At 42.6% G+C, this 10025-nt stretch overlaps 1 long non-coding RNA gene across 1 annotated transcript; it reads right to left on the reverse strand.

The window, feature by feature from the left end:
- Positions 1-639: 639 nt before the first annotated feature.
- LOC311260327 lies at positions 640-7874 on the reverse strand. Its single transcript, XR_014623003.1, has 3 exons — positions 7743-7874; positions 993-1107; positions 640-833 (listed from the first exon to the last, which is right to left on the reverse strand). It is a non-coding gene; the product is annotated as an uncharacterized lncRNA (long non-coding RNA).
- Between the last annotated feature and the right edge of the window lie 2151 nt (positions 7875-10025).

The raw sequence follows: 10025 nt of genomic DNA on the forward strand, positions 1-10025 counted from the left end.
TTGAAGGAATACTGAACCAGCATGGCTACCACAGCATCTTGCAGCGGCATGCTATTCCATCCGGTTTGCGTTTAGTTGGACCATCATTTATTTTTCAACAGGACAATGACCCCAAACACACCTCCAGGCTGTGTAAGGGCTATTTGACCAAGAAGGAGAGTGATGGGGTGCTGCGCCAGATGACCTGGCCTCCACAGTCACCGAACCTGAACCCAATCGAGATGGTTTGGGGTGAGCTGGACCGCAGAGTGAAGGCAAAAGGGCCAACAAGTGCTAAGCATCTCTGGGAACTCCTTCAAGACTGTTGGAAGACTATTTCAGGTGACTACCTCTTGAAGCTCATCAAGAGAATGCCAAGAGTGTGCGAAGCAGTAATCAAAGCAAAAGGTGGCTACTTTGAAGAACCTAGAATATAAGACATATTTTCAGTTGTTTCACACTTTTTTGTTAAGTATATAATTCCACGTGTTAATTCATAGTTTTGATGCCTTCAGTGTGAATCTACAATTTTCATAGTCATGAAAATAAAGAAAACTCTTTGAATGAGAAGGTGTGTCCAAACTTTTGGTCTGTGCTGTATATATGTTTATACATGCTTGCTGATAAACACAGTAAAACAAGCACAATGTATACCTTCTTTGATTCTATGAGATCAAGTATGATGTCCTCATTGATTGTTTTGGTCGGATGCTTGATGTCAGTGGGTTTCTTTTTTAATGCCTTCTTCACCTCTGTTTTTGGAAGAATACTTCCAATTCTTGTCTGCGGTCCCATCCAAGGTGCCAAAGAAGAATGTCTTATTGATGTGTGGTACGGGTTTGCCACAGATGTTCCTTTTATAAAACATAACACTGTTAAGTCATATATTCAAAGATTGTATTGCGTTTGCATACACAAACATTAAAGTGTAACATTGATAACATTGACCAAGAACTTTAAACACCTTTTTACAGTTTTGATGACATCAAGAGCTGTTATTGTGTTGCACCAACCTGATATGAGGCCTTCTGCAATCAGACCTGTCTAGATCAGACCACACCTTGAGGATGTCCACTTCCAAATCTTTCTCAGATATGGAGTCTGGGTCAGGCCTCTTAAATGTTCCAACTGCAAATTAAGTTTTTCAAATAATTACAAAGGCATGACTACGCCAAATATGCAACAGCAACAAAGAAGCAAAAGCAGGAAGTAGAAGGTATTTCATACAGGCAAACCTTTTATATGTGCATCAGTTATGTGAGTCTTCATTATTAACATAATGTTTTATAGATGAATTACAGAAAAGAAAAGCATTCTTATGTGGTACATCAAAGGCCAGTTTGCAGTTTGCATCTCCTACTACCACTGCTGGGTGGTATCCACACTGGTAGCAAGAATAGTCAAACTGGAAATTTGTCAGTGACAAAAAGTGGTGGAAAGCTCTTCTCACTACTTGGTAATGGTAGCGGTTGTCATTAAAAAATAACAACGTGTCAAGCATCCGTCCACTGGTTGTCTTGTTCTGTAATTGTAAAACAAAGTGTTTGTTCCAGATAAAGTGGATGAAATGGTTAACGCTCTAGCTGTGCCTGATCATCCATCTCAACCACAAGTTGTTAAGCCTAAACAAAGGCCAGCAAACAAAATGGAGGAAAAGATTTTATTGAAGGTTGACGCTCCAGTTCAAGTGATGCAAAATGTTGGAAATCAAACACTACCTGTGTTCCCTCAAACCCAAGCAAGGACTGACAACTATCAGGATGACATTGTAAATATTATGCAAAGACAAAATGATATCACTGCACTACTGGTTCAGCAAAATCTGTCCTCTGTCCTTCCACCAAGAAATATCCCTGTGTTCGATGGAGATTCTCTTCGTTTCAGGTCTTTTATCACAGCTTTTGAAAATGGAGTGGAGGAGAAGACGAACAATTGGAGCGACTGTTTGCACTTTCTTGAACAATGCACCAGTGCACTAAGTGCAACTCTGCACTTAGTGCAGAGTTGTCAACATTTACCTCCAGAGCAGGAATACCACAGGGCCAAAGGTCTTCTAGCAGAACATTTTGGAAATAAGCATAAAATTGCATCTGCTTATATGGAAAAGATTCTGAACTGGACACCTGTTAAAAGTGAAGACATTGAAGCACTGCAATCATTCTCCTTGTTTCTCAGAGGATGCTCAAATCTAACAGAGCAAATGATGCATATGAAGGAGCTGGACTTACCATCAAATATGAGGAGCATCATCCTGAAACTTCCTTATAAACTACGAGAAAAATGGAGAAATGTTGCTTGTGATCTGCAAGAGCGAAGTGGAAGAACAGTGCTGTTTACTGATCTTGTCACCTTCATTGAAAAGCAGGTTCGAATATTATCAGACCCTCTTTTTGGCAATATTCAGGACTCACCATCCACCAACTATAAGGCCTCCAATGCTAATCACCTAAAGCAGAGGAAAAAAGGAAGCAGTTTTGCCACCAATGTCACTGCAGTAAAAGAGGGAGTCATTACTCAGTATACAGGAAACAAGAACAAAGTCACCGGGACAAGATTAATTTCATCAAGGAAAAAGGAATCTGTTTTGGTTGCCTTAAAGTAGGCCACACAAGCAAAGACTGCAGGAGTCGTTTGGATTGCAACGTGTGTCACCAAAAGCACCCCGGCGTTCTTCATATTGAGCGGCAGGATAAAGCAACATCCCCCTCACAAGCCCAGACATCTGTGAGCCCGACAAGTGATTCTACAACTACTACAGTGTCTCAGACCTGTGGCCATATTGGGGCCGGTTGTGAAGACAACTCCATCTTTTCTATTGTAGCAGTTAAAGTCAAGAGCCAAAGGAGTAACAAAACTGTGCAGACATATGCCTTCTTGGATCCAGGGAGTTCCGGCACGTTCTGTACAGAAGACTTGGCAAGGAAGTTGAACCTGAAAGGTAAAGTATTCTGTTAAGAACAATGGGTCAAAAAAAGGTTGTAAATGCTCATGTTCTGTCAGGTCTTGAAGTGTCTGGTATGGACGTGAGTGATTTCATTGAGTTACTGGACGTTTTGACTCAGAGGACCATGCCAGTCTACACACTGTGAATCAGTGGTCGTATTTGAAGCACGTCAAGCTCTACGACATTGATGCAGGCATTGATTTGCTTATTGGAACTGATGCCCCTAAAGTTATGAAACCTTGGGAGTTGATAAACAGCCAGGATGATGGTCCCTATGCAGTCAGAACCAGGGTCGGTTGGGTTGTTAATGGTCCACTTCGTGGTGGAAGCAGGTGTGGCTGCCCTGCTGTAACAACAAACAGAATCTCCGTTGAACACCTTCAAGAAATGCTGGTCAAACAGTATAATCAGGACTTTAATGAAAGATCATCAGATGAACAGATTGAAATGTCTAGAGAAGATGTCAAGTTCATGAACATCGTGACCAGTACAACAACATTAAGTGGAGACCATTACTGTATCGACTTACCTCTCAGACAGGAGAATACCATCTTACCAAATAATCGCTGTGTTGCAGAACAGCGCCTCCTGAGCCTGAAAAGAAAATTTGACAAGAATGGTCCATTTAAGAAAGGAATACATCACGTTTCTAAATGACATGATAACTCGAGGATATGCTGAGCTGGTACCTCTGGACCAACTAAAGCAACACGATGGAAAGGTGTGGTACATCCCTCATCATGGAGTTTATCATCCCAGAAAAGGCAAGCTGAGAGTTGTTTTTGACTGTGGAGCAACGTACAAAGGGACATCACTAAACTGCCAGCTCTTGCAGGGCCCTGATCTTACCAACTCACTTATTGGAGTCCTTGTTAGATTCAGGCATGAGCCTGTTGCTGTAATGGCGGACATTCAAGCCATGTTTCATCAAGTTCATGGCTCAGATAAGCATATCAACTTCCTACGCTTCCTCTGGTGGCCTAATGGCGACACTGCACAGTCTCCACTGGAGTATCGCATGAAAGTACATCTGTTTGGAGCTGTGTCATCACCAAGTTGTGCAAATTATGCTTTGAGAAGAACTGCAGATGATAATGCCAAACAGTTCCCCATTGAAGTGGTGAGTACAGTCAAACATAACTTTTATGTGGATGACTGTCTGAAATTGATGGCTTCAGTGGAGGAAGCAGTACACATGGTCAAGGATTTAACTGCTCTCTGTCATAAAGGAGGATTCAATCTTTCCAAGTGGATCAGCAACAGCCGCACAGTGCTACTATCAATTGCTGAGGACAGCAGAGCAAAGAACAAGATGGAACTGGATTTTGACACGGACCAACTTCCAATGGAACGAGCACTAGGACTACAGTGGTGCATTGAATCCGACAAATTCAAGTTCAGGACCTCAGCACAAGAACAACCACAGACCAGAAGAGGGGTTTTGTCAGTGGTCAGCTCACTTTATGACCCTTCAGGATTTCTGGCCCCATTTAGTCTGCCTGCAAAGCTGTTGCTGCAGGAGCTTTGTAGGAGATTTTTGGGGTGGGATGAAGCAATTCCCAACTCCTTTGCTGAGCAATGGTCTGATTGGCTGGAGGGCCTCCAAAAGGTGGCTGAATTCAAAGTGGATCGCTGTATTAAACCCAGAGACTTTGGAGATCCTGTTACAGCACAGCTTCACCATTTTTCTGATGCCAGTCAAGCTGGATATGGAACTGTGTCTTATCTAAGACTGGAGAAAGATCACAAAGTACATGTTGCATTTCTCTTGGGAAAAGCCAGAGTTGCTCCTCTTAAGCAGACTACAATTCCTCGATTGGAACTCATAGCTGCAGTTCTTGCTGCTCGAGTGGATAAAATGCTACGGAGAGAGCTGCAACTTAAGCTGGAGAAGTCAGTTTTCTGGACCAACAGCACAACAGTCCTTAAATATATCTCTAATGAAATCAGGAGATTTCACACCTTTGTGGCAACAGAGCCTCTGTCATCAGGGAAGCAGCAGATGTTGATCAGTGGAGATATGTGGGTTCTAAGGAAAATCCAGCAGACGAAGCATCAAAAGGAATGAGAGCTGAGGATTTCCTGAATGGCAGGAGATGGATAAATGGACCTCAGTTTCTCTATAGGTCAAAGGAGGAATGGCCTAAACTGGATGTGGATCTTGGTGTGATTCCTGCGGATGACCCTGAGGTCAAGAGGGACTTGATAGTGAACGCTGTTGTCAAGGATTTGGAAAGTGCCACTGACCACCTTATCTGTTATTTTTCATCTTGGATGAAACTGAAAACATCTGCAGCTTGGTTTCTGAAGGTCAAGGAAACTCTGATGTTATAAGGACGGAAGAGAAAGGAGTTTTGTGCTTCTGCAGGCCTCGGAAAGGACAATCTCCAGACTCAAGAACAGGAAGTAGAAAGGAAAATACACAGCTTTAAGGACACACTCAAAGGACAAAGTCTTACTCCTGAAGATCTTGCTAAGGCGGAGCAGTCAATTATTCAATATGTGCAACAACACAAGTTCAGAAGCGAAATTGCCTCACTGAAAGGTGGCTGCAAAAACATTCACAAAGACAGTCTACTGTACAAACTGGACCCAGTAATGGATGGTGAAATCCTCCGGGTGGGCGATCGACTGAGTAAAGCAGCAATGCCAGCAGAATCCAAGCATCCAGTCATCTTGTCCAAAGACCTGCACATATCCACGCTAATTCTGCGCCATATCCATCATCAACTGGGGCACGCAGGAAGAAATCACATGCTGTCCAGTTTACGGCAGAAGTACTGGATAATTAGTGCAAACTCTGCGGCCAGGAAGGTAATATCTGACTGTGTTGTTTGTAGACGCAACAGAGGAAAGCTTGGTGAACAGAAGATGGCAGACTTGCCTGAGGAGAGAGTGTTGCCTTACAAAGCACCTTTCACAGATGTTGGAGTTGACTATTTTGGCCCTATCGATGTTAAGAGAGGCAGAAGTCATCTTAAAAGGTATGGAGTACTTTTCACCTGTTTGACCAGCCGGGCTGTACACTTGGAAGTCACCTACACACTCGATGCAGACTCCTGTATAAATGCAGTTCGGAGGTTTATTTGTCAACAAGGACCAGTCTCATCTATCAGGTCTGATAACAGCACAAATTTTGTTGGAGCCAATCGGGAGCTGAAAGAAAGTCTGGCTGCTTTAAATCATGGCAAAATTCAAAGAGCTTTGGTCAAGGATGGCATAAACTGGAGCTTTAACACACCAGCAGCTTCCCATCAGGGTGGTGTTTGGGAGCGCCTGATTCGTTCAGTGAAGAGTGTTCTCACCTCAGTCCTGAAACAGCAAATTCTGGACGATGAAGGGCTCCAAACCATTTTCTGTGAGGTTGAGGCAATTCTAAATGACAGACCCATTACAAAGGTCTCAGATGACCCGAATGACCTCGAAGCGCTCACACCAAATCACATTCTAATGTTGAACGGGAAACCAATGATGCCATCAGGACTTTTTGACCAAAGTGATCTTTACATCAGGAAAAGGTGGAGGCAAATACAGTATATGGCTCAACTCTTTTGGAAAAGGTGGACTTCTGAGTACTTACCTATGCTGCAGGAGAGACAAAAATGGACAAGGCCAAGAAGAAGCCTCACTCCTGGAGACATTGTCCTTGTTGTGGATGCCACTGCTCCAAGAGGATCTTGGATAATGGGGAAAGTTTTGGATGCCGGACCAGATGCAAAGGGCTTGGTTCGCTCAGTGCGTCTTAAAACAAGGACCAGCATTCTGGAGAGGCCTGTGACAAAGCTCTGTCTGTTGCTGGAAGCAGCAGTCTAACATCATGGACTGATCATCATCTCTCTCTCTCTCTCTTTCTTTCTCTCTCTCTCTCTCTCTCTCTTTCTTTCTTTCTTTCTTTCTTTATTATTCTCTATTTCTTCTTATTTTTTATTGCAGGTTCATCAAGAATAAGAAGATTTGTTAAGATAAATGCATGACATATAGAATATTGCTATGTCCATAGTTCATATTGTGGGAATAGCTCCTTTCTTGGTATTGTATTGGTAATTGTGATACAGGCACAATTAGGGGCCGGAGTGTTGGAGCTATTTAATTGTTTATTTGTTATTGATAATGTTTGATTAGTATAGTTTTATTTTGATTCAATTCGTGACACTGTTTTCTATTATTAATAATTTAAGGAAAATAGTATCCTTTTGTTTTGCTTATTTAGTTTTGTTTTCTTTGTAAATTGGGTAGCACTGGAGGTTATATAGGTAGGAACGCAGGTGGAGGACCAGAATGCACCTGGGTGGGCAAATGTTTTTTTACCAGCGCGAGAGAGGCATGAAAGAAATAGGATTTATTCGTTTCTTTGTATTGCTTGCTTGTTTTTTGGAGTAAATAAATCAACGGAAGAACATACGAACTTTGAATGGACATTACTTCTTTGCCTGCGTACGATTCACCCCCATGGTGCCGAAGTGGCCCTCTTTGATTTTGATTTTTAGTTAATTTGATTTTTCCGACAAATGGCCACTACACAAAGTAAAGATGTATGCATTATCAATGTATGGAATCTAAATAAGTAAGGGATAATGTATAGTTCTGAGGTATGGAACCCCGATGCGACGCTTCGCGTCAGGGTTCCATACAACCTGTCGGGGTTTATTTCTCCATAACAACCTCCGAACTATACATTATCCCTAACATAACAACTATATATATGTATGTATATATATATGTATATATATATATATATATATATATGTATGTGTGTATGTATATATATGTGTGTGTGTGTGTGTGTGTGAATGCTGAATGTCAATTAAGGCTGCCTTACCGCCAAACCTGACAGAAGAAGCTCACATAGTGGCAGAGTTAGAAAAATCCAGTTGTTAAAGTTGTGAAATCCTGAGGAGTACTCCTGGAATCTCACGACATTGGCACACAATGGACACTCTTTCACCGCAACAGAGACACCTGTTAATTTGAAGACAAGTTGTTTTTGTGTTTGTTAACTTGAATGTGAAAAATCTGAATTATATAAATTCACAACCTTCAAGTATTTACATTTAAATGTGTGTGAAGCCAAATATAAATATGATATCATGAGGGATACATCCATGGAAAGGCATACAGTTACTTCGTCATTGATTTACCCTTTTTGACATAATTCATGCCATACACCATCGCTTGGGTAGTCAGAATAGTCGAGGGATTGAGTGCTGGAGGGGTAGGGCCTGGACAGTAGGGGCAGGTGTTTTCTGTGGGGATAAAACAGGGTGGTGGTTGTTTTTCCTGAGTCCTTAAGTCCAGAGGTAACTCCTGCAGACGTGGGATGCGCTTATGGTTAAGCAGATATTCTGTCATAACACAGATCTTTTGGGTGTTGACATTGTGTGGCACACAAGCGATGTTGCTTTCGAACATGTGACTTTCCAAGTCATCAATGTCCTCAACTTGGATGTCTGCGGTGGCCACTAGGGTGCCTAGTGACTCCTGGCCACCCCATGGCTGGGGCATAATTTGACAAAAAACGGCTCTGCGCGCAGAACTTTAGTTCCGCCCGACCGCCGTTTCGCACGGACGCATTTTACTGCAGCACACAACAAACTCTCCGCAGGAGCCACAGAAAGCGGGAGCAGAGCAGGAGCAGAGCAGAGCACAGCAGAGCAGGAGCAGCCAGTCTGTTGTGATACGCTGTCGCCAAGCAAGGACACCTGTGGAGGTAGGTTTTCTATGATCACTTTGGTCGGTTCTGGTAGAGTTTTCTTACTTGTTGACTGTGACTTTACTTCAGTTCTGAAGCATTTCAGACACATACATCTGACTGGTAAAAGTTAGTCTCCTTGTGGTACGTTAGCGAATGGAGAGTCTGCTCTGACTGCCCTCATTTACGTTATATATTATATTATATCGTGTGTATTTCGCGATTTTTAAGACAAGTCTTTTGCACTTAAAAAATTAGACATCATTATACCATTGATTAACCACCAGCTGCAATGTTGTCTGTTTCATCTGTGTAGACAGAAAAGCAGTGCCACTGTTCAGAGTACCCCTCATCTTTAAAATACACTGGAAAAACAGAGTCCACTCCAAGGTTCTTTGCAGCATTGTTCAGTTCCTCACATTTCACACCCCACTCAGACATGAGCCCCTTTGCTTAGCATGTCTTGCAGTGATGTGGATGTGAGGACTGCTGGTTTGGTGTACGGCTTTCCTCTGTTAGTTCTTTCAAGGTGTATGCATTCTTTTCCAGGGTTTCCGGAACTCCATGCAATTCGCATGAACTGACGGCACTTCTCTTCCTCGCAGTCAATTTTTGGTGGATTTGTTGACTTTATGACATGAATGGGAAAAACCGGACTGTGGTCATATTTTGGAGTGACATGAATTCCGTTTTTCACATCAATAATAATAATAATAATAATACATTTTATTTCATAGGCGCCTTTCTGTCACTCAAGGTCACCTTACAGTAAATAAAAGACAATGCACAGTACACAATAGAATAAAATAAGTTAAAAAATAAATTTAAAATAATAAAATAAAATAAAAAGAAGCCACAAAAGTACACAAGAGTACAAACAGTTAAAATGGACAGGAAGCTCAGTTAGAGGGAAAAGGCAATCTTAAACAGGTGTGTTTTGAGTCGGGACTTGAAATGTGAAAGTGTACTGATGTTCCTTATTTCGGGTGGCAGAGAGTTCCAGAGCCGGGGAGCAGAGCGGCTGAAAGCTCTGCTCCCCATGGTGGTAAGACGGACTGGGGGGACAGTCAGCAGAATGGAGGAGGATGAACGGAGTGTGCGAGAGGGAATGGCAATATGGAGAAGATTGGAAAGATATGGGGGGGCAAGATTGTGAATGGCCTTGAATGTTAGCAGAAGGATTTTGAAGTCAATGCGGGATTTGACTGGGAGCCAGTGGAGCTGCTGTAGGACGGGAGTGATGTGGTGGATGGAGGGGGTTCTGGTAATGACACGGGCAGCTGAATTCTGGACCAGTTGAAGTTTGTGCAGGGATTTATGGGTGAGACCGGAGAGGAGGGAGTTGCAGTAATCCAGGCGGGAAGTGATGAGACTATGGACAAGGATAGCAGTGGTATGGGGAGTAAGGGAGGG

The sequence above is a fragment of the Pagrus pagrus genome (assembly GCF_965226575.1).
Source record: "Pagrus pagrus genome assembly, chromosome: 7".
NCBI lineage: Eukaryota > Metazoa > Chordata > Actinopteri > Spariformes > Sparidae > Pagrus > Pagrus pagrus.